This window comes from Heterocephalus glaber, unplaced genomic scaffold (genome assembly GCF_053883595.1).
Source record: "Heterocephalus glaber isolate CG9 unplaced genomic scaffold, H.glaber_assembly_v1.0 deba00001689, whole genome shotgun sequence".
Lineage (NCBI taxonomy): Eukaryota > Metazoa > Chordata > Mammalia > Rodentia > Bathyergidae > Heterocephalus > Heterocephalus glaber.
In genome coordinates this window covers 1081821-1104228 of record NW_028258414.1, presented here as the reverse complement: position 1 = coordinate 1104228, position 22408 = coordinate 1081821, and the positions used below count along the sequence as shown (strand labels likewise).

Below are 22408 nucleotides of genomic sequence, written 5' to 3'. Positions count from 1 at the left end.
ACTCTCCCCTGGCCAGATTCCAAACCTTGGGTTTCCCACACACACACCAGGTGGCTGCATCCCTGGCACACACTGAGATTGGCCTCTTTGGGAGCCCTCATCCATCCCTGTACTGTCCAGTTTCCAGTGGTTCCCAGTGAGTGCACAGGGGCCAAGGAATGAAGCCACAGGGCCATCCTGAAAGCGTGGCCCCTCATAACGAAGGACACTTCGAAGGTCTCTGGCAATTCTCACACTGACGGAGAGAAGTGGGCCGACATCCAGATGCTGCCCCAGGATGGCCCAAACCTTCCTTCCCCACTCCCGAGGGTCCCCAGAGAAGGGCCGAGCTAGGTACACTTTCAGTAAAGGGACAAGGGACAAGGGTCTCTATCAGAGGAAATGATTTCAGTGTAGGTGTCGGCCAGGGGTTCAGGGCCCAAGGAGACCTAACTGTTTCCTTTCAGCAAAATAAACACAACAGGGTGTGGCCTGCTGTCTGCTGCTGCTGAGAGGCAGATTGCTTTCTTCTGGAACACCCCGCTGCTGTATGACTTCAGCGGATTCGGATATTTATTGGGTCACTCAGCTCCGTAATGTAATGTTCACCCCACCCTCACCTCCATATCCTCTGAAGACAATGAACAGAATGCTTTCTTCAATGCTTTCAGACATGAAACAAACTATCAGAAACCCTTTTTCAAATTTAAGCTTTTTAAATATCAAGAGAAAGGATTTGGGTGTGGGGCAGCAAAAAGACTAAATATTATTTTAAATCTCATCCTACTCTTGGCCTATTGTTCACAATTATCTCTTTAAACATTGTGAGAGGGTGGTAAAAATAGAAGCAATTCAGAAAACAAAGCAGGTGAGGAATCTCTTTTCTCATCATATTTGCTAAAAACAAAGGAAAAAGACCCACACATCAGGTTGCTATATGTTACAGCAAGTTGGTCAAGCTCGGAGTTCTCCCTGCTTTGAAGAGGTAGAAAACGATTCCGGAAGCCCAGCTCTGAGCACAGGGCTCAGTGACCACGTGGATTTCTGTCTGCAACAACCAGATGATTCCACAGCTACCAGTTTTACCCCCATCAGAAAGAAAATTCACAAGACAGGCCAGCTTTCCTAGGGGCCTGTGAACATTCCAGCAATAACCCACAGTCATAAATCTAAGTTACTATGCCCAAACACTGCAAGCTGTAGGGTACTATTTCATAAGCACCCAATATTTTAATAAATGAATGCGAAAACCTTTTTTGGTTTTTCAGAATGCGTTCAGAGCCCAACGCTACCAAGCACTCTGGGGCGTGAGTGCAATGCATTAGTAATTTTTTGGATTTTTGGAGCACTCCGATGTGAGTTTGGGTACTACACCACCAGCATGCTTGATGTTTCTAAACAGTTTTGAAGTGAAGATACCCCTGAGCCAGGCAAGCATCTGGTTTCACCCCAAGAGTCAGTTTCCCTCGTCAGGAACATCCTGCTCTCCCTGTGCTATGCACTGGCTACAGAAGAAACCCCAGGGAAGTCCTGGGCTGAGTCACTGGTCAGCACCCCATCAGAGTGACCCCTCAGGATGGCCCCAAAGCCACTCTGGGCTGCCCGTCCCCTGCTCCTTCTCGGGGAGCACACTCCCTCCCCCTCTCCATCGCTCTGCTGTGTCCCCAGGACACACGAAGCTTCACACCCCATGCCTAAGCGCCCTCCCTGCACCTGTGCCCCCCAACCCAGCCAAGCTTTGTGCAAGGCCAGCTTCTCCTTGCTTATCAGAGAAAGTTCCTGCCTATCCATAAAGAAGGCCTTTCCCATGCACTCACAGTCCACCTTATCTTGCCACACTGTCCCTCCCAGCTTGTCAGCTCCTGATGTGCCTTTATCTGCTGCGTTTATCAGCATCTCTCCCCACTGGATGTAAGCTGTCAGGAGCAGTAACTGGGGTTCTGGCTTTGCCGATATCCTTTGACATCTTTCTGTGTCTTCTTAGAGCCCTAGAAACAGGGACAGAGTGGGGCTGCAGGAGGGAAAGACCTGGGAGCACAGGAGGGTCCTATTAATGAGCAGCCTTCTAGGGGCCCAGCCTCCCACTCCTAGACCTCAGCAGGAAGATGCTGGAAGAGAGTCTTAACAAAGGGCAGGAAACCAAAGGTCACAGCTCCAAAAGCAAAAGCTTCACCTCAGGGTGACCCAGAATCAACAGGAGGGATGAGACACGCAGCCAGCGGGAAGAGAAAGTTTCCGGCGGCCCAGACAAGGAGCAGCGGTAGGGCTGTGTCACTGTGCACAATGGGGGAAATACATTGGGAAAGGGAAACAGGAGGCTTCATTTTGATACCTAATTGCACATAGCACTTTCCAGTTTAGAAAGAACCAGCACAAATGTGACTGCACTGGCTCACATAAAAAGAGTGAGAGAGACAGGTGTGGTGGCACACACCTGTAATCCTGGCACTTGGGAGGCTGAGGCAGGAGGATCACCATGAGTTCAAGGCCAGCCTGGACTACATAGCAAGACCTTGTCTCAAAAGAAAAAAAAAAAAGCAAGATGGTCAATCTAGTGACTAGCACCTCCTTTTATAGGTAAGGAATTGAGGCTGAAAAAGGAAAAGTGATTTCTTGCTCCGATCACATAGGAAGCAAGCAACAGGGCTGAACTTCAGGGTCCCATGGCTACAAGCATGCCCAGCCCTTTTGACCCCCAGCTTCAAATGAACTTAATTCCTGAGTCCTCTCCAGCTGCAGTTAGCAAGACTTTGTCCATGTTGTCCACCGTCTTTACAGAAGCAGGCTGCCCCTCCTGGGCTTCTCCAGGGACTCATCCCCTGGCCTCCCCTGGAAGAAATCCACTGCCCTGCAAGCCTTCCTGGGGTGCTTAAAAGCTGGAGTGCCTTGGCAGAGGTCACACCCAAGTCCTTAAAACAAGTTTCCCCCTTGGCTCCAAAGAGCACAGCCGGGTCCACTGCAGAACTGCCACTGGGAACATTTTTTATTTGAAAATGGACCCTTTGCAAAACTGACTGCTGTAAGGACCCGTATTTTTCAATAACCTTCTTCCAAATGTCATCACCTTTTCATAGAAATCTGGGTTGCAGAAAATCCTGACAAGTCCCTGCATTCTTCACTTGAAAACACCATACATTCTGATAAAGAAGAAAAAACCCTCAGCGTTTGTAAATCCAGGAAGATGCTGGGCTGCAGATTTGGCTCAGTGGCACTGCGCCTACCTTGTAAAGCTCAAGGTCCTGAGTTCAATCCCTGCTACTGGAAAAAAAAATCCAGGAAGATGCTCCAGAGGGTGCGAAATCTAAGGGGAGAGTGCTTTGCTGTGGTATCTGGGGAGAGCCAAACTGGATCCTTTCAAACTCAGCGGGGAGAGGGGTGGCAGGAGCTCAGCTGCTTTCCTGGAACTGCTGCGGGCACCCAGGACAAGGGACTTTCGGGTAGGCCTGGTAGTCAGAACAAGCACAGGGGAGAGGCGGAGAAGGATGGGATGCTTCCAGCAGCTTGAATCACCACCTCCAGCAGGCAGCTGAGGCTGACCACAGAGGAATGGCCTGGGTGCTCCCTGGGCAGTAGACATGGCCCAGTGGCCTTAGCAGGGGACATAGAGGTCACCCGTCCCTGGGGCTGGGCCTGGTCTGCACAATGTCACCTGAAGTCATTCTGGACAGAGCATCTGCCAGCCTGGCTCAAGCCACCCAGATGCTGCCTTTCAAGAACTTCGTATTTCTCTAATTATTTCCAGGAGAAGCAAATAGTCTAGAGCCACTGGGGTTTGAAGTGGAGTTGGCTTTTCCCACAGACAGCTGCGGCTCAGCCTCCACCCTTGGGTCCCAGGGGCGCACAGTGGGTGGCTGTCCTCATCCTTCCCAGTCACTAAAATCTGTTTTGAAATAGTGCCTGGGCAAAGCCAAGAATTCATTTGCCTCCCAGCTTTTGCTTTTGGGGATTTTTGTTTTTTAAACCTTCAGCTTTATCCTTTAAAGAAATACAGGGTTAAAGGAGAAAGCACTCCTAATATACTCCCGAGCCTGCAATAACAACAGCACTTTCTTCAGAGCACAGTTTTGGCCTAAAAGCTTCCAGGAAACCAGAGCCAGGCCCAGCCTGGCTGACAAATCTCAGCAGGAATTGGAGCAGCCTGGTGTGGCCAGGACCAGCTCAGAGGGAGGAAACTCCCACCTCTTAGATTTTCATTTGAAATGGACTTAAAGCAAAAAGGGGAGAGATCAGAACATCAGAAGTCTTTGAACTCTCCACCTGTGCTGTACGGTATTTAACTTGCCAATCACCAACAAGTAACCCTAACCCTCAAGACAGTATGGAAGGCGCTAAGAAATCAATCAATACCAATGTGTATCCATTAGGAAAACCCAAAATAACTTTGGTTTAACCAGTAAGAAAGAAGTGGTAGTGGACAAGGGTGGGTTTCACAGCCCCATAGTCTTCAGGCATCCAGGCTCCGCTTTCCTATGGGGTCCACTCACTCAGAGCCTAGCTTCCATCTCCATGGCTACCTCGCCATCCAAGATGGCTGCTGGGCTTTAGCCATCTTGCTTATGTCCTTAGCAGAGGACAGAGGAAAAGCAAAAAGGGTACCCTGTACATGCAAATTGTCCAGAGAAATTTCTCACAGGCCACACATAACATTTTGAATTTCACTGAAGTGAGCTGAAGTCCCTGTCCCACAGCCAGTGAACGGGGACCCAGGAAACATATTGCACACCTTCAAATAACCAGGCTGTGGCAGCTGAGGAGAGAGAACAGACACTGGATATATAACATTCTGCCTCTGCCACAGAATGCAGAGCGAGAGAATTTGAGGATAAGCCATTCTGGGGCCCTACTAAGTTTAAGAGCTGGTAGTAGAAGAATAGAAATGTAGGGATGGGAGCTCAAGTGACCCTGCTCTTCGGGGGCAAAAGAAAACTTCATTGAGTTGAAGGTATTATGAACAAGTACTGTAAAGAAACCAATTGAATTGAATTGAATTGAATTTATTTCATGAAACATTAAAGCTGGTAAGGAAATTTCTTGAGCACTCTAGACCCACAACTCCATCAGAATCATGAAGGAGCTTTCTAAAAATACACGTCTGAAATTCGCTTTTAGTAATTTTGATTGATGGTTTGGGCTTCGGGCCTTAATTTTGATATTAAAAACAATCAGGCATGGTGGCACAGATGCCTATAATCCCAGCACTTGAGAGGCTGAGGCAGGGGGATCGCAACAAGTTCGAGGCCAGCCTGGGCTACATAGTGAGACCCTGTCTCAAATAAAAAAACAAATAAAAAAACAAAAATAGATAAATAAATAAAGCAGTGACTTCATCCTTTTCAAATCTGACTGGGGTCCCTACATACTGTCAGGGGAGCCAGGACTGGCCTACAGTTCTCACTCATAACCCAGACCTCTGTCCGGGAAATCACCTCCAGGCTGCCAAACAAAGATCCGAGCTACCCCACAACCCCACCCACCCCAGGCTTTCAGCAGGAGATTCCTAAGTCTGCATCTGAACAAAATCTCTTCCACAAGGAGTCTCAAAGACAGGCAGGGCCCACCATCAGCTGGAAGAGGCCACATTCTCTTCTCTTCTTTGCTACCCAGCAGGGAGGCTCTGGATGCTGGATACACGACCTCCTTCCCCTCGTGGCATCCCAGTTACTTATTAAACCTCACGAAATGTAAATGATACATAAACCGCTGTTGTGCTGTGCTGTGTAAGGAATAATGAGAAGGAAAAAGCATGTCTGTGTTTAGTACCAGTGCAGTTCTTTCCAAGTATTTTTGATCTAAGGGTGGTTGAATCCGAGGTTACAGAATCTTGAGATTTAGAGCACTTTCTGTAGATGCAATAAAACAGAAGTGTGAGCTGCTATAGAAGGAAGTGAGGTGTCAGTGACAGAAGATGACAGAGGTACCACAAAAGCAGCTGTGAGAATTACAAGCATAGACACTCCCACATCTGTGTAGCATAGGCACAAGAAGACTCCCACACCAAGGACCATTAAGGATCTCTCTGAGAAATAAGTAAGATTCATAAATTTTATTTCATGCCTAGATTTTAGTAATTCAGGGAAATGTAACCATATTAATTTTTCAATTACAAAGCTCAGTGTTAAACAAGGCATAGTGACACAGACCTACAATCCCAGCCACTTGGGAGGCTAAGGCAGGAGGATCCAAGTTTGAGGTCAGTCTGGGCAACTTAGTGAGACCTCATTTGAAGGGCTGGGGGTGTGCCTTAGCTATTTTCTTATTGCTGATACAAAATACCCAAAAGCCACAAGTTAAAGGAGAAAAGGTTTATTATAGCTCACAGTTTGAAGAGGTTCCAGTCCACAGTCAGTTGGCTCTAAGGCAGGGCAGCATGGCAGAGGAGAAACAATCCACAGCAGGGCAGGCAGGAGGCAGGAAGCAGTGAATTTTCCTTTCTCTTTTTATTCCATTCAGGCTACAAGCCTATTGGTTGGTGTCACCCACACCCAGAGTGGGCCTGCCCATCATCCACACCCAGAACCATGCTAAACCAATCAGTAGATTAATCCAATTATCACACACCCATTATCCAGCCACCTCCCAAAAGCCCCACCTATGAATGCCAGAGGCTTTGAGGGGAGAGCTAGATACAAGCCATAACAGGGAGATAAGTAAATAAATATTAAAAGCTCAATGTTTAATCTTACTATTTCAAAAGCTTTGGAAATCAGGAAAATGAAATCAGGAATATGAAATATCTAATTGCCCAACATGCTCTATAATTAAGCTATTATTTTTTATATTGAATAAAGTTTTGTGAATTCTTATATTTTTAAAAGCCATTGGATTAAATATTCCTAATTCCCAAAAGAAATTCCTCCCATGCCCAAATTAATTCTCACTCTAGAGAACCTTGCCCTAGGTCAGTCCATCGTCCTCCACAGGAGTCGATGCTTTCTGCTCCTCGGACAAGACCAGGGGACCCCCACCCGAAGTTCGAGAAAGCACAGGATAAAGTCAGGACTGTAGAGCTGTTCTCTATTTTCTTCCCCACAGGATTTTACTGGCAGCAAAATCCCAGTTCTCCAGAAGATGAAGCCTGATTTCAAAGAACAAAGTTCTACTTCCCAAAAATTAACCAGTTAGAATTTTAGCAGATAATGCAATTTACCCAAATATAATTAGGATTTCAGGTTAAATTCAATATTCAGCAACAACAAAAGCTTGGGTTGAATGCACTTGAAAGAAACAGAGAGCAACTGTTTAAAAGAAGAGGTCTGTGTACCAAGTCACGAAGGCTTCCCATCTCCACCAGGTGCTAAGGTTCTAGTGAGCGGGGAAGGAGGTGTGGGGCACACGGACCTTTGGACTGAGCAAACAACCTCTAGGTCATGGGATGCCAGCCTGCTTTGCCAACATGCTCAGGTTTGAGGCTTCTGAAGCAAGGGGGATTTCTCAAACCTGCTTCATCCTGTGGCTTCCCTGAAAGGACACCATCCCAGGCCCCTGAGGAGCTGACCTCGCACTCACAGCAGCAGGTGCTGGGCATGGCAGGCATGCAGAAGTAGTGTCCCTTCCCCTTCCCTCTTCCTCCAAACACAACCCGAAAACGACCATAGTAGGCAAACCTATAATGTCCTCTGTCTTTATCACTGTACTTGCAGTTTGCTGCTCTCCTGTTTCATTATATGGGCATCCAAGTCACCCCTTCCACAGTCTTCTGCTTGCAGGAGACAACCCTAAATTTGTGTTTAAAAAATAAAAAAGGCACAAAACATACATATCCATATATGGGAGGGAGAAGAGAAAATACACCTGATATGGTTTGGGTCTAGATGCCTCCCCTCAAAGCCTCATGTGGTCATAGGTGGCCTTTTCAGAGGTGGCTCAATCCACGCTTTCATGACTTTAGAAATATGGTCATGCTGGGTGTGGTGGCACACACCTTTAATCCCAGCATTCAGGAGGCTGAGGCAGGAGGATTACCTGGAGTTTGAGGCCAGCCTGGGCTACATTGTGAAACCCTGTCTCGGAAAAAAAAAAAAAAAAGTCATAAAATATTCTCCAAAATAATGTACATTAAAGCATATACATTTTGAAGTCATGGCAAAAATAACTTCTTAATTCATGGTATATATGTTTAGTAAGTAGGTCACAGCCAGCAATGTATTCTCTCATTTTCTTCCTCATGCAGGAAAGATGTGTTCAGATGACTCATTTAAGTGGCAGAAGTATAAATTGTCAGATGAAGAGAAATAATATAGTGGGGAATAAGGGTACAGACTTCTCTCTTGCACCTCAGCTAGGGGAGCTCTGCTCCCTCCCTCCTTCCTCGACAAGGACAATAGGTTCCATGGTGCCTTTAGAGAAAGATTTTCAGCCAGACTGTCTCTCTTCCCCAAGGAAGCCACACTCTGTGCCATATGATGGCTCCTTCCTTGCATTCCTAGGAGTCACAAGAATATGGCCATGGCTAGGCATGGTGGTACACACCCTATAACCTGAGCACTTGGGAAGCTGAGTCAAGGGGATAGCAGTGAGTTCAAGGCCAGCCTGGAATACATAGCAAGATGCTGTCTCAAAAACAAAAAAACAAATAAAAATGAATATGGCCATAGCTAAGAACTGAGCCCATGTCCCAGAGTCTGACTTCTTCCTGAAAGACTTTAAGGACTGCTGCTTGAGAACCATGAACTGAAGCAGACAGCCCAGTCCTCTGACAGTGTCTCTATCCACAGATTCTACCTCAGACCAACACTCTGCAATCTCTGGGCCCTTCTGCAAGTTGCCTCACTCATTCTTCACATCCAGTGTCCACCACAGAGCCCCTGTGCACTCACTAGAAGTTTAAAAGGACCCCACCATGGCTATGCAGAGTCTGCTCCAAACAATCCCAAGGGCTGATCCCAGAGCACAGGATCTCATGCTGCAGGGCCAGAAGCGCAGACTGGTGTGAACCCAGCAATTCAGATGAAGAACTGCAGGCACACACCAGGTGTGTACAAGGACACGACACTATGAATAAGAACCAAGAGCTGCAAACAAACCAGAAGCCCACAAGCAGAACAGACCAGTCACTGAAGCACACAGATTCGACGAAATGTAAGAGGAGAGCAACGAATTTGGCAATGAGAAAGAACAAAATATTGCTCCAGGTGAATTCATGGAGGAATTTCACAAGCCCAGTACAAAGCAAAAAAGAGAAAAAAGCCATATGGCATGAATGACTTCACGTTTCATGAAGATCAAGTACTGTACGGCCCAAACCTACTTGTGGCCATTGAGCAGCGGTTCCCTTCACTGAGGAATCATGACCGGGAAGGGGCCCAAGGGAATGGGTGGCAGAGTCTGTCAAACTCAAGGTTTGTGTTTTCCACAGAAGAAAAAAATCTGGATTTGTTCCTTGGCTCTAACCACTTACTAGGATTATGGCCCCAAGGGAATGTCTTAATCTCTTTAAACTTCAGTTTCTACACCTGGAAAAGAAGGCAAAAACATCACCTGCTCCGGGGGACTGTGAGGAGAATTAAATTAGGTACAGAAAGTGCTAGGACGCAGTGTCCAGCATGCATCGGCGCGGGGTACATAAACTACGCAATAGCAGCAGCAAACGTCTACTGCGGCTGAGCTGGTGCCAGGATCTGTTGTAACACTTAAGCTCCTAATTACATCGAGATCCTGTCCCCCCAGCCCCAGCTCTTATCTACGACTCCAGGCCAGAAGCAAGGTCTGCAACCTGGGCAGCTGTGCAGGAGCGAGGGGACTCACCCCAGATTGCTGACACCAACTTTCCAGAGAAAGGAAACCAGCCGGGGCCACATATCAGGACTAATCGCAACTGAAGAGGAGAGCGACTTCTGTCTCAGAAAGCAGTGGCTGCATTTTGCAGGAATAGAAAGAATATTTCATTCCGGTGGAATAATTCATTTGAAACTGAGGAGTCATTTAGGTGCCAAAAAAGCTCATCTTTCTTCCCTAAGGAAGGAGAAGAGACAGCAAACTCTGTTAAAAGTGTTTCATGCTGACTAGCTAAATTTACTGTCCTTAATGTATTTCAGAGTTACAACTACAAAAAAAAAAACAAAGGAACTTTTTTTGTTTTGTTTTGTTTTTTGAAACAGAGTCTTGCTATATACTTCAGGCTGGACTTGAACTCACTATGTAGCCGAGGCTGGCCTCGAACTCGAAGCGATCCTCCTGCCTCAGCCTCCTGAGTGCTAGGATCACAGGCATGTGCCACCACATCCGGCGTACAATTTAAAAAAATTTAAAGCGTATGGTTGCTGAGAAAGCAACTTAAAATAGTTATGCGAAAAAAGACTCAAATAGTATCAGATGACTGTCAACACCTGCATGGTGGGCTCCAATTTACAAGATTCACCTATAGGTCTAGGAACAACTCACTTCTGGTAACTTTTCGCTTCAACTGAGAAAAGGTAACTGCAGAGGTTTGATCGAAGCCCCACTGTCTCCTACTTGTATCTTGGGATAAAATCTCTCCATACCTCAGTTCCATCAGTAAAATAGTATAATAATCAGATTATTATGAGAACAAAATAAGTTAATACATGTTAAGTACTTAGAACACTGCCACGCTTGGTAAGAAATGTTAGAGTGATTAGTTTAATGCTTTCTGGTGTAGATGCAGCACTCACCTAAAATGACACAATCTAATCACAAAATTCACAGATTCAGTCTGACTATGAACACCAGAGAAGACTGTGTGTACTAAGATGACATCAAGTGAAGCCGGGCATAGTGATGCATGCCTGTAATCCCAGCATTCCGGAGGCTGAGGCAGGAGGATTGCTGTGAGTTCAAGGACAGCCTGGGCTACACGGCAAGACCCTCTCTCAAAAACACACAACAAATGCTGCAAACTTTCCATTGCACCTTTGAGGAGCAAAGTAGATGAGACTCAAACATGGACTCCTTTTAACCTGTGGCAGAGGAGGCCTGGTAAATTTTTACATTTTCCTTCTATTGTAAGGGCTGAAATTTTCCATTTTGTTCCAAAGGAAATGATCTTACCAATGACATCATCATTGTCTGGGGAGAGTGGGTACCCGCTGGCCATTACTTAGGGCCAAATGCTAAAACCCAAGGGGACAAAAGTGAAAAGCAACTAGGTAGAAATGACTCCTGATTTACAAGAGTCAAACTCAGAGACACAGAACCCTCAAGAGTTATGAAGAATAAGAGAATTATGAAGGATGTCTGCACTCAACAATAGCTGCACCTACCCTCAACAATTAAAAAGCACACGTTCCAGGATACGTTCCTTTGCTTTTCTATATGGAAGACAAGTACACTTGAAACTCTTTCTCCCATAGGCACTTTTCGCAGTTTTCTAACACTAGCCAAAGATGTCAAAAATCCCTATTTCACAATTGTTATCTGTGGTTTTTTCCTGTTATCATAGTGACATAACTAAGATAGCAATTCTCTGATTAGTCCAGGGTATCAGAGAACTTTTGCTTTAAAAAATAACTGCACAACCTATACTTACTGAAAAGTAGGCTATCGAGAAACCTCTCTGTGGAAGCAAGCACCATATACACAGCATACACCACCATAAATCACCAAAATATGGCGGAACTTCCTATCTGTGATCTGCCCTTCATTGCAAAACCCTTGTTCAGCTTTATTTTCCAGAACTTGGAGCAGCAGGCATCAATATGAGGTGGATGACAAATAGAAAGTTTCACACTCTGATCAATTCCTCAGCAATGAATTAGATTCTGGGAACTCATGGAAAAAGTGGAAAATGACAGCCCTATTTCATTTGCAAGATACATTTCCAGCAGGATCTACCTTCTTGCTGACTTGAGCTGTTTGGTTGGGTTATGCGCTTCATAAAGTTGCGTTGGGGCTTGACATGAACATTCATTCATTCTTCAAATGCTGTGCCAGGTACCAAGGAGATTTTTTTTAATGACCTTATTCACTGCTGGATTTTTTCCCTTCACTCAGGTCACACACAACTACACAGCGCTCTGGTCCTCTCATAGCCAGGTTCCAGCCATGTCCTTGTCATGACCTCGGTTTCCTGTATGTAAGGGCTCCCTCCCTCATGTTCACCCAGCTGCCTGGTGCAGCCTCTCTTAAAAGTGTACACACTACTCCCCATTTCTCCTCATGTCTGTGAGTGAGCTGTCTTTGAGGTCCCTCCCAGCGAGCTGGGGCCAAAGACCCCAGAATCTCAGCCCAGAATGCCACACTCCTGTCCTAGCCCATTTTGCTGAGGGATGGGCAGTGGGTGGAACTCAGCCCCCTCTCAGCTGCTTTTACCTCTCAGTGCAGCTTTAGGCTGAGTGGCTGCACGGAGGGGACCCATCAGGAATGTCCTCACCCCACACCCACCCCCTCTCTGTGGCCAGTCTGGGTCAAGATGAGCTACCAATCTGGCCGGGCCTCCTCCTGGAATCTAAACCAAAGGATATTATTAAAGTCACAGGTTAAGGATCCCTCCTTCCACAGCGCCTCATTTAGAAGCTTGCAGTGACGTTAAATGTAAACACTTCCCTAGAATGTTTTAAAACACAGGGAGGTTTTTATTAAATGACTAAATTGAGGGCCACTTCTCATTGTGGAAAGCTTTTAAACTGAGGAATAAAAGGGGCCTGCTGGGTGTTTTCTGGACACTTGTTTTTTTAAAAACCTGTCACACTGTCACAGGGAAATGCAGAACAGCTCATGGGCCCGGGTGTGTGTTCCTGGGTCCATTTTCCAGCAGAAATGGAATTCAGGGAGACCAGGGGCCCAGGAAACTTTCATGAAAGCTTTCTGCCTATATTCACTTCGAGGGTCATTAGAAGAGAGAGTGGGAAAGTGGAAAAAACATGACCCCAAAGGGCCCAGATAAATGAAGAATGACACTGTAAAGCTAAACAGGACACAACCTGGGGGAATGGCAAACCCAATGACGAGGGGTCTTGAAGGACTTGGCCAAAAGACACCAGGAAGAAAGGGAGGAAGCAGTGATGGTGATGATGGAGCAGTCCCTGGATGGACTTGGAAAACATCATGCCAAGCGGGAGATGCCAGGCACCAAAGGCCACACACCGTATGAAATACATTTATAGGAAACGCCTGGCTCCACAGAGACAGGAACTAGACTGGTGGTTGCTGGGGCTGCAGGGAAGGAGCCATGGGGAGCAGCTGCTCAGTGGATACAGGGTTTCCACTGGAGGGGTTCCAAGAGTTTCGGAGTTAGTAAAGACTGTGAAACACAGTGGATATACTGAGCGGCACGGAACAGTACACTTTAGTTAGTTAAAAATGAAAATTTTATTTCATCTCATATGGATTTTACACTGAAAGAAAAGGAGCTCCAATCCGGAAGCAACCCCATCCTTAACTGAGCGACAGTGCACTTGCTATAGGCCAGAAGGAAGGAAATGTGCTCTACTAACAACCACTCGTGTGCTGAGCGAAGTGTCCCATGGCACTGTGACCTCCACGGCGACAAGTTCCTGCTCTTCAGGTGGGAATTTTGTCACTGTTACCATCCTTTTCCAGCTGAGGAAACTGAGGCACGAGAGGCTGAGTAGCTTCCACACACCCTCAGGGGGGTTTCAGCCATACTCACCACAAATTCCTGGACCCCTGAGCCACAGCCACTTCGGAGTGGCCTTAACTGAGCGATCACCTAGGGACTGGGGCCTCAGGAAAAACCCCTGCAAAGCCACTCCTCAGGCTGTGGGCAGCTCAGTGGCAGGGCACTGTGACCATGTGCAGGCCCTTAGTCCAATCCCAGCACCACCTTCAAGTGCCAGCAGCTGGTTGGTTTATTCCACAGAGCACGACAGGGACGGGGGAGACAGGAAGGCTGCTCTTTCACTGAGGAGAAAAGCTTTCAGGGTCCGTAGGGCCCCAGGCCCAGCTCCACCTGGGTCTTCTGCAGGGGCTGGGAACATCTACCCAGCGGCCTCAGGGGGTCCCTGGGCCAGCATGGTTATTCACAAGGAAATCGTGCAAGACTGAGGAGGGTAGAGTTGCCATTCCTGCTGCAGGGGCTCCCGCAGGGCAACCCAGAGGCGTAAAGGAAAAGGAAAAGGTGAAAAAGGAGAAATTTCTTTTTTTTTTGGTTGTTCGGGACAGTCTCACTATGACACTGAGGCTGGCCTCAAACTCACAGTCATCCTCCCAAGCGCGGGGACTGTAGGTTGCTATTTGTTCCACCTTACTGTATTTAAGAAAGGAGGGACCTCCATCAATAGGCCCTTTGATTTTAGATATTAAAGAGCTGCTGCTATTCAAAGTTCTGCCTCACCTGGGCTTCTCAGCCTCAGCACCGTTGATGTCTGGGGACGGAAGACTCTCAGGGAATGTCCTAAGAATTACAGGATGTTCCACAGCAGCCTGGAGCTCTGCCCACCCTGTGGCATGCAGCAACAGGATCACCAAGAATATCTCCACGTCCCCCAGGCAGCCCTGCCTGAAAACCACACACAGCAACGCAACCCAGAAGCTACACCCCTGCTTTACAGATGAGGAAACAAACCCGAAACAAAAGAGAAAGCTGTCCACAATGGCACTTCTCTTGATAGGCAAATAGGGCTTCCAATCCAAGCAGGTCAAACCTTAAAACTCCTGCTCCAAAGCGTCTGCCTTCAGTATGTCTGGGGTCAACATCCTCAGTTTCAACCAATTGTGGATCAAAAGTTTTGTTTTGTTTTTTTATTTTGCTTTGCTTTGTTTTGAGACAGGACTTTGCTTTGTAATTCAGGCTGGACTTGAACTCACTATGTAGCCCAGGCTGGCCTCAAACTTGAGGCGATCCTCTTGCCTCAGCCTCCCGAGCAGCTAGGATTACAGGTGTGTGCCACCACACCTGGCTCAAAAGTATTTTTTAAATGAATCTATACTGAACATGTACAGAGTACAGACTTTCTTCTTGTCATTATAAACTGTTTACATGGCATTTACATTGTATCAGGTACGGTAAGTAATCTGGGTGATTTAAAGTATAGAGGAGGATATAGAAGGTTATGTGCAAATCCTATGCCACTTTATACAAGGAACTTGAGGAATTATAGATTTGGTGTCCACAGATTTTGGTGAGCCACTCCCCATAGATAAGTGAGGGCCTGCACAAGACCCGGAATTACTTTCTGCTGGCTCTGGTATCCAAATGTCAAACCGCACCTGGCTAGAGTCAGGAGTGGTGGGCTGGGGACTCAGCAGCATTTGGTCCTCAACTCCAAAGCTGCAGGCTGAGACCAGCACAGTCACCAACAATGCCTGGAAGTCTGAGGGCCTCTTACTCAAAATAATCTGCCAGCTGGGTGTGGAGATGTCTTGGAATAATAAATACTTGAAGCAAATGCAAGCAAAAAACACCATTGGCCAAGAGATCTTGAAGCACATTTAAAATAGCATCATGCTTTCTGCAGAATTCTCCATCATTTCTCTGTGAAACACTGCCCCTCCCCCACACCTCGCCCTTCTTAACACTCATCTGCTTTTTGTTAGGAAATCACTGCTGGTGCTAGAGAGAGACAGATGAAATACGGAGAGGTCAAGTTTCAAACGGCTGACTATCTTCCATCCTTCTTTCCATGAGGGCTTACTGAGCACCTCTCTTCTGCCATGCACAGTAGGCATACAAGGTCCGGAAAGAATCTTCGCCTGTGTAGGTTTGTTTCAGGTCTGTGGGAGGCCACACACACGTACACAGGTGTGGACGGTGTCTAACTGCTGAAGTGAAGGCCACTATAGAAACGAGGCAGCGGCTGAGTTGCAGGAATAAAGAGGAACCAGAGAGCTGTGGTCTCAAGGCAGGAGTCCTCCAGAGCATAGCTCAGAGCTGAGGGCCAGGATTTGAACCCTGGATCCCACCACTGGGAAGCTGCACAACTTCCACTATGGCTTTGTTTCCCTCACTTGTGATGGCAGCTATTGCAGACCAGCGATAGGAAAAGCTCCCGGGTCAGGGCTGGGAGTATTTGTTACTAACACCCATCTAGGGCTGCTCTTTGGGGAGCCCTCCCTCGCCCCACCCTCTCTCCCTCACCCCCTTCGTCCGAGAAGTGAGGCTCAGGCTTGCAGGGAGGTTGGTCCTACCCGGGTCTGGCCAGGCCTAGGGAATGAGCCATCAGCTTCTAGGTGGCTCAGACAGCAGGGACAGTGAGGGCTGGGCTGGCCATATCGTAAACGAAACTCACAAGGAAAGGAAATCTCAAGTTTCAAAGCACCACCTCGCAGTTCCTTCGCAAACTGGTCTCATCTCTTATCTCTTAACTCTCCCTCCATTCTTTCCCTACTAGCTCCTCTCCAACTCCTAAAGTTTAGCAGTAATCCCCACTCTCAGGAACCTTTCCAGGTTTTTTACATTGGTTAGGAAACGAGAGAGGCTGATCTACTCTTCGGTGGCCACTGCATGATTTCGAATCACTAGTTTTAGTAAATAAAAAAGAATAAAAACATCATAGACAAAAATGATGGAGAATCTATCTTTTTTAAAAAAAAACTACTAATACAACTACAGAAAAGTACAAAGACGTATTTTATAAGTTGGTAAGCTATACTAGAACCTCCTCATGACTTTGAAAACTCAGCCATGTCTTTTTCCTTTTGTGTTTATTACTTTTCTTGTTGTTGAGACAAAATACCCAACACCCAAAGTTGAAGGAGGAAAGGTTTACTTAGCTCACAGTCTGTAGAGGTTTCAGTCCATAATCGGCTGGCTCCAAGGCAGGGTGGCATGGCAGAGGGCATCACAGAAGAGAAACTGTTCATAGAGGGCAGAAGGTAGCAAAGGAAGCAAGGGACGACCACAGCTCTTTCTAACCCTTATATCTTATCTTATCCCTTATATCGGCTACTTAGGGCAGGCAGCACTCACAGCCATTAATCCTAACACCCTTGAGCCTAGCACCGAACCATGAATCAGTCCCAGCCTCACACACTCTAGATCCAGCCACCTCTGAAAAAGCCCCACCTGTGACAGCAGGAGGCTCTGAGGGCCATAACACCTTTGCAGTCCAGTCAGAATGGCCCAGATGCTGAGAGTCTGAAGCCTGGGCTGCAATCCTAAAGCTCCACTCCATACCTGAGTCCCAGGCTGCCCTGGAAAATGGGATGAACCATCAGGTGCTTGGACACAGGACTCCTGAGAGGAGTCACAGTTACAGAAGATCTTCCTCTTATAGGGACTATACACTTGCAAAGGTAAGGAGAGGGCCTGTTTCACAGGCAACAAAGCACAGGACACAAAACCAAGGGAATTATCGAGGTCCAAACTAGAAAATCAAAATCCTCTTGCCTCAATCTTCCTGCAAAGAGCTAAGCAATGGTGACTGCATATTACTAACTAAGAGGCCCTATAGAAGGCAAACCTACAAAGCAATGTCCTGAACCACCGCATACTATACTGAAGCCAAGACTGGGCAGAGGCTGCCAGCCCAGCCCTGGCTCTGTTCCCACACATTCTAACTCCACGGTGACCCTCTGCTCAGCCCTGGCCATGTTTCCTGGAGCTGGCCCTTCGTGGCTGAAATCCGGTGCACCCACTGTAGCAGTGCCGGCTGGTCATCAACCTGCTCCAAACTCACCTTCACTAAGGACAGCCCTGCTTGGCCTCGAAGCCCTGGCTCCCTGAGATTTGAAGAGCTACTGGTAATTACTATGCGGCAAAGTTCTGTTTTTGTCACCAGCACTACAGGCCCAAGAATTGGATGTACACAGCTTCATGTACTCCAGAAAGCCCAGCACTGAATTTGTTTTTTGGTTTTGTTGGTTTTTTATTTTTGAGACAGGGTGTCACTATGCAGTTCAGGCTGCCCTTGGACACACTATGTAGCTCAGGCTATCCTCGAACTCCGGGCACTCCTCCTGCCTCAGCCTCCCAAGTGCTGGGATCACAGGCATGCACCACCACACCCAGCTGAAAACACAATTTCTTCATCAGACCTGCTTAGGAAGTGTGAGTGCAAAACACTTAGCTTTGGATTCAGACACACCCAAGCACTCTCCAACCTCAATTCTCCCACTTCCAAGCACTGTGGAGCCTCTACAGGAGCTGGTGCCTCTTTGGGCCTCAGTTTCTCTGTCTGTAAAAGGTCACTGCCACCTGCCTCTCAGGGACGTGAGGTTTCAGAGCAAAGAAAGTGTTGAACATGCATTTCCAGCCTGGCACTTGGAAGGCAGTCAACAGACAAACCCTAACTGCTCTCATAACCCGGGGGTGATTACCCAAAGGGACAGCCGCTTCCCAAGGGAGAACCCGGGTGAAACCCAGCTCCCAGTCTGCCCAAAGAGACCTGGGCTCACATGGCAATGGTGTGGCCAAGGGCAAATGTCCACCCATGGGCTGGAGTCACAGATGCCACCAAACCCCTCTGCAGAGGCAGCCATGCTAACTAAGCTCATGTGGTCAGCTACACTGCAGACAGGGTCCAGCCACACCCCCTGCGCACTTCCCAGCCCCATTCGGACCCTGTACACCAGACTGCTAGATCAAAATGCCCCGCCTAGAACCAGCCTCCCCTTCCATCCCCACCTCCCCTCAGCATGAGGGGTGCCTGCCCTTCCCTGCCCTCAAGCTAGAAAAATACTCACTATCAGTCACTTTACACTTAATGTAGGGACTCAGTGAAATAACTCTAATTCAAACCCTAGCAAAGTGCTTCAGATACCTGCTGTGCCAATCAACTGAAGAGGAATCTATCCAGGTAAGGCTAGAGATACTCATGGTACCCAGTAAGTCTGCTCATCTTGGATCCCCAACTTTTTACGACCCATGGTTAACAAGCCCCACCCCACCTCAGGCTCTTCCAAGTAGGAACCCTGTCCTACTAACCAAGAACTCAGCAGGTAATGTGTTCAAGAAGTGAAGAAAGAAATGAAATGAAAATCCCTGGTATGAACTTAAGAAGAAGCACTCTTTCTGCCAAGGACATTGGTACAGAGATGGAGATGCGGGACTGTGCATCAGGAAAGAAGATAAAGGGGTTCTGTTTCCATCGCTTTTCCATGGCTGGGACACAACACCTGACATCCACAATTTGAAGACTGGTTTAATCTGGCTCACAGTTCTAGAGGATTCAGTCCATGGTCAGCTGGCTCCAAGGCAGAATCGCCGTGAGCCACTCAGCTCTTGTACAACTCCCATCACATCTCCCTTTTATTCTTTTTCACTTTCAGGGTTTTTGCATTTTAACTTGTTTCATGATAACAGCAGTGTCATATGCCAGAATAAAGTAAGTGCTTGGTCATTCGGGGAAAATTAGCCAACTTCCAATTTCCCTTGAACTTTGTTTTTCTCCTCTGATGCCAACCCCTCAGCCATTTCTCTGCCCTTTAACACCAGGACCAGAGCGGGCAAAGAAAGGAAAGGCACAAGCCAGTGGGGCTTTTTGAAAAGGTCGATGACATCTCTTAGATAAATGAGATTCAGGGGGAAAGAGCTAACCATTAACCATCTCTCTCCCTAACAGTACAAGCTAATTAACTTGAAGACCCCCCAAAAGAGGAAGTCAATAATAGGGAAATCTAATCTTAATGTAAATCCTTAACACAAACCAAAGGTCTCTTCTGGGTACTATACATCTATCCCCAAATTAACACATTCATGACAGGGCCATACATGCATCTGGTGGCTTGTAGCACTCAATGGGACTGTCCCATGCCCCTGGAAGGGACAGTCATGCATGTACCACCAGCGGTTCAAGCCAGCGGGAATGTGTAAAGAAGCCCCTCCACCAACTCTTTCTTCATATTTTACTTTACTACTTTCTTTTGATCACTGTTTTGTTTTGAGACAGTCTCACTATGTAGTTCAGACTAGCCTTGAACTCACTATGTAGCACAGACTAGCCTTGAACTCATGGCAATCCTCTGACTCAGTCTCCCAAATATTGGAATTATAAACATGTGCCATCATGCCTGGATCTAATAAGTTTAGAATATTACAACTATTACCTCAAAGAGGGAAATGTTCAGTGAATCTCTTCAGGTCCACATTCAGATGCACTTTGGCGGGGAGGGGGTCCTTGTACTGCTGTGCCAGTGCACTTGTAGATAGCAAGAGCTCAAGAGCACCCTCAAATAAATATTTTTCGATATTCAAACATAGACAAGATTCACAAGTTCACAAACCATTCAATAACATTCTTCATTTTGTTGGCTGGTCCATAAAACAAAATGAACAAACAAAAAATCAACAACAGGGAAATACTTTCCATATGGTCTTTCCCCAAGGGTGAGAATTCGGATCAGGAGCTGCCCTGGAAGCCACATGACCCTCATCTCCAGGCCAGGGCATTAAGTAAGTCGAGGTGTTAAGATGACCCCAGCATGGTCATACTTCTAGCAGTATCTGAGAGGTCATGGTAGTAGAAGGGGGGGAGAAGAGAAAGACCATGGGCAGAGACATATAATTTTTTTTAATTTTCAAAATAATGTTTTCTTGACTCATTTAGGAGCTAGAAATGAACACAAACTTTTCTCCCCCTCTGGAGGGCACTGTTAAAAAGATGTCATTCCACTGCTAAGAGAAATACAGGAAACAGGGCCAGCTCCTCAGAAAAAAATTGAATCTACTCATCTGTGGCCAGGTAACGACATATGGGTGAGAAATCCAACACAAACATCACACTTGGAGGATGGCAGTGAATTCGCCGAGATCCCAGAGACTGTCGTGTTAATAACAAAGGCGCAGAAAACACTTTCTTAGTAAGATGTAGACGCTCACACTCAGTCAATACAAACATACAGTATGCTCCATTTCCCTCTCATTTTCAAGATCCCTCAGCAGGTGGCTGAGGCATCGCCTCAGATGTGCCCTGCTACTTAGGGCACTAATGAATTTCCTAACTCGCAGGATATTATTCTATCAAGAAATGTGCACTGTTACATCTGCGGGGCTTGATCACACCAACAAGAATACTTTACCTCACAAATGCACACATTAACACAAATAGCAGCCAGCAAGCCGTTAGGATCTCATCAGCTGTGCTTCTCGAAGGAAAATTCCCCGCATTTATGCAAAAACCACCTGGGGCGGGGGGATCTCCCAGAACTCACACGGTCCTGTTTTTCCTCCTTTCAAGCTGAGATCCTTTCCAAATACAAATCAAATCATCTGGTTCTCCCTCGCGCACAATCCTGTACTATAACCTTGACTCTGGAAAGGCTGCCTAGTTCCTGCCTCCTAGCCAGAAACTGCCAGGGCAATATTTACTATAAACAAAGGGAAGTTTTTAAGAAAGGCACCACCTGTGTCTAAGGTTGGAAAATCCCGACCCACAGGCTCCGCGGGTGAGCGCGGGATCGGCCGAGCCAGGCCCACAGAGCGGCTGAACAGTAGTGGGTGCCTGAGTCCCTCGGGGCTGCTCCCCAGTCCAACTCAGTCCGGATCCCCATGGGTGGGACACAGACGCGGGTATTTTTTAAACTCTCCAGATGTGCACCCCAGCTTGGGAGCCAGCGCCCCTTAACGACAGCGCAGTGTGTTCCGCGCGGGTCCTGGGCGCTGGAGGCGCACTCGGGGCGCGGGGTGCGAAGTTTCAAAGTCCTGCGTAAGTGGCAGCGTGACAGCCACGCACCTGCCTGGGGCCCAACAGTGAGGCGACCCGGAAAGCCCGGGGGGGAGAAGGCCCGTCCCGCGCGCCAGGCGCCCGGGGCTCTGGGGTCCAAGCCGGGTGCGCAGGGCCAGGGGCCGGAGCCATGGACCCGCGAGGAACCCGGGGCCTCGAGGCTCCGCATGCATCAGGGAGGGCGCCCCAGGACCCCGCCCCGGGACCGCGCTGTCCTCCCTCCAGGGCCGCGCCGCACTCACCGCCGCCCGCTCCGTCCCGCTGCGCCCGGAGCCTGGCCGAGCTGGGCAGGCGCCCGGAGGCCGGGAGGCCGGGAGGCCGGGAGGCCGAGCCCGCCCCGGGGAGGAGCAGGACCGGCACCGCCTCCTCCGCCCGCTGCGCCCCGCCCCGGCCCGGGCCGCCTCCTCCCGGGCCCTGGGCAGCCCGCCCGGCCGCGCTCTCAGGGCACCTCCCGGTCGGCGCCCTGGAGGCCACCGGACCCTGGGGCCGGCGTGGTAACCTGGCCAAGGTCGCGGGCTGGTGGTGGCAGGGCTAGGTTAGAGGCTACCTGAGCAGAGCCCTCACCGTCCGCAGCCTCAGTTTCCTCCGCTGCGGGGTGAGGAGCGGGGCGTCCGCACCACCGGCCGGGCCATGGGGTTCCCCGAAGATCCTGACGCCCGCCCCCTGCCAGGGAATGAAACTGGTACCGAAAGCTCAGTCGTTCCAATGGCAGCGCAGGACCTTAAGGGGGGAAGTGCCACTTCGGAGCCCAAAGGAGGTGGCGCGGTCCCCAGCATCTTCTGGAGGCCACAGGCAGCGCGGAGGGTGGGTCGGGCCGGGATGAGGGGGTCTGGCAGAAAAGGAGCCTGGCAGGATGGGCCGGAAGGCATCAGACACCTCACTGAGAGGCTCAGGTTAACCGTGGACGAGCA

General features: G+C 48.3%; 1 protein-coding gene across 1 annotated transcript in view; it reads right to left on the bottom strand.

Moving 5' to 3' along the window:
• Cgnl1 (cingulin like 1) overlaps positions 1-21841 on the bottom strand; it is a 142248-nt gene extending 120407 nt beyond the window's left edge. Inside the window, exon 1 of the mRNA XM_004855746.4 lies at positions 21740-21841. The gene's annotated coding sequence lies outside the window, so the exon portion shown is untranslated. The remainder of the gene's footprint in view (positions 1-21739) is intronic.
• Positions 21842-22408: the final 567 nt, after the last annotated feature.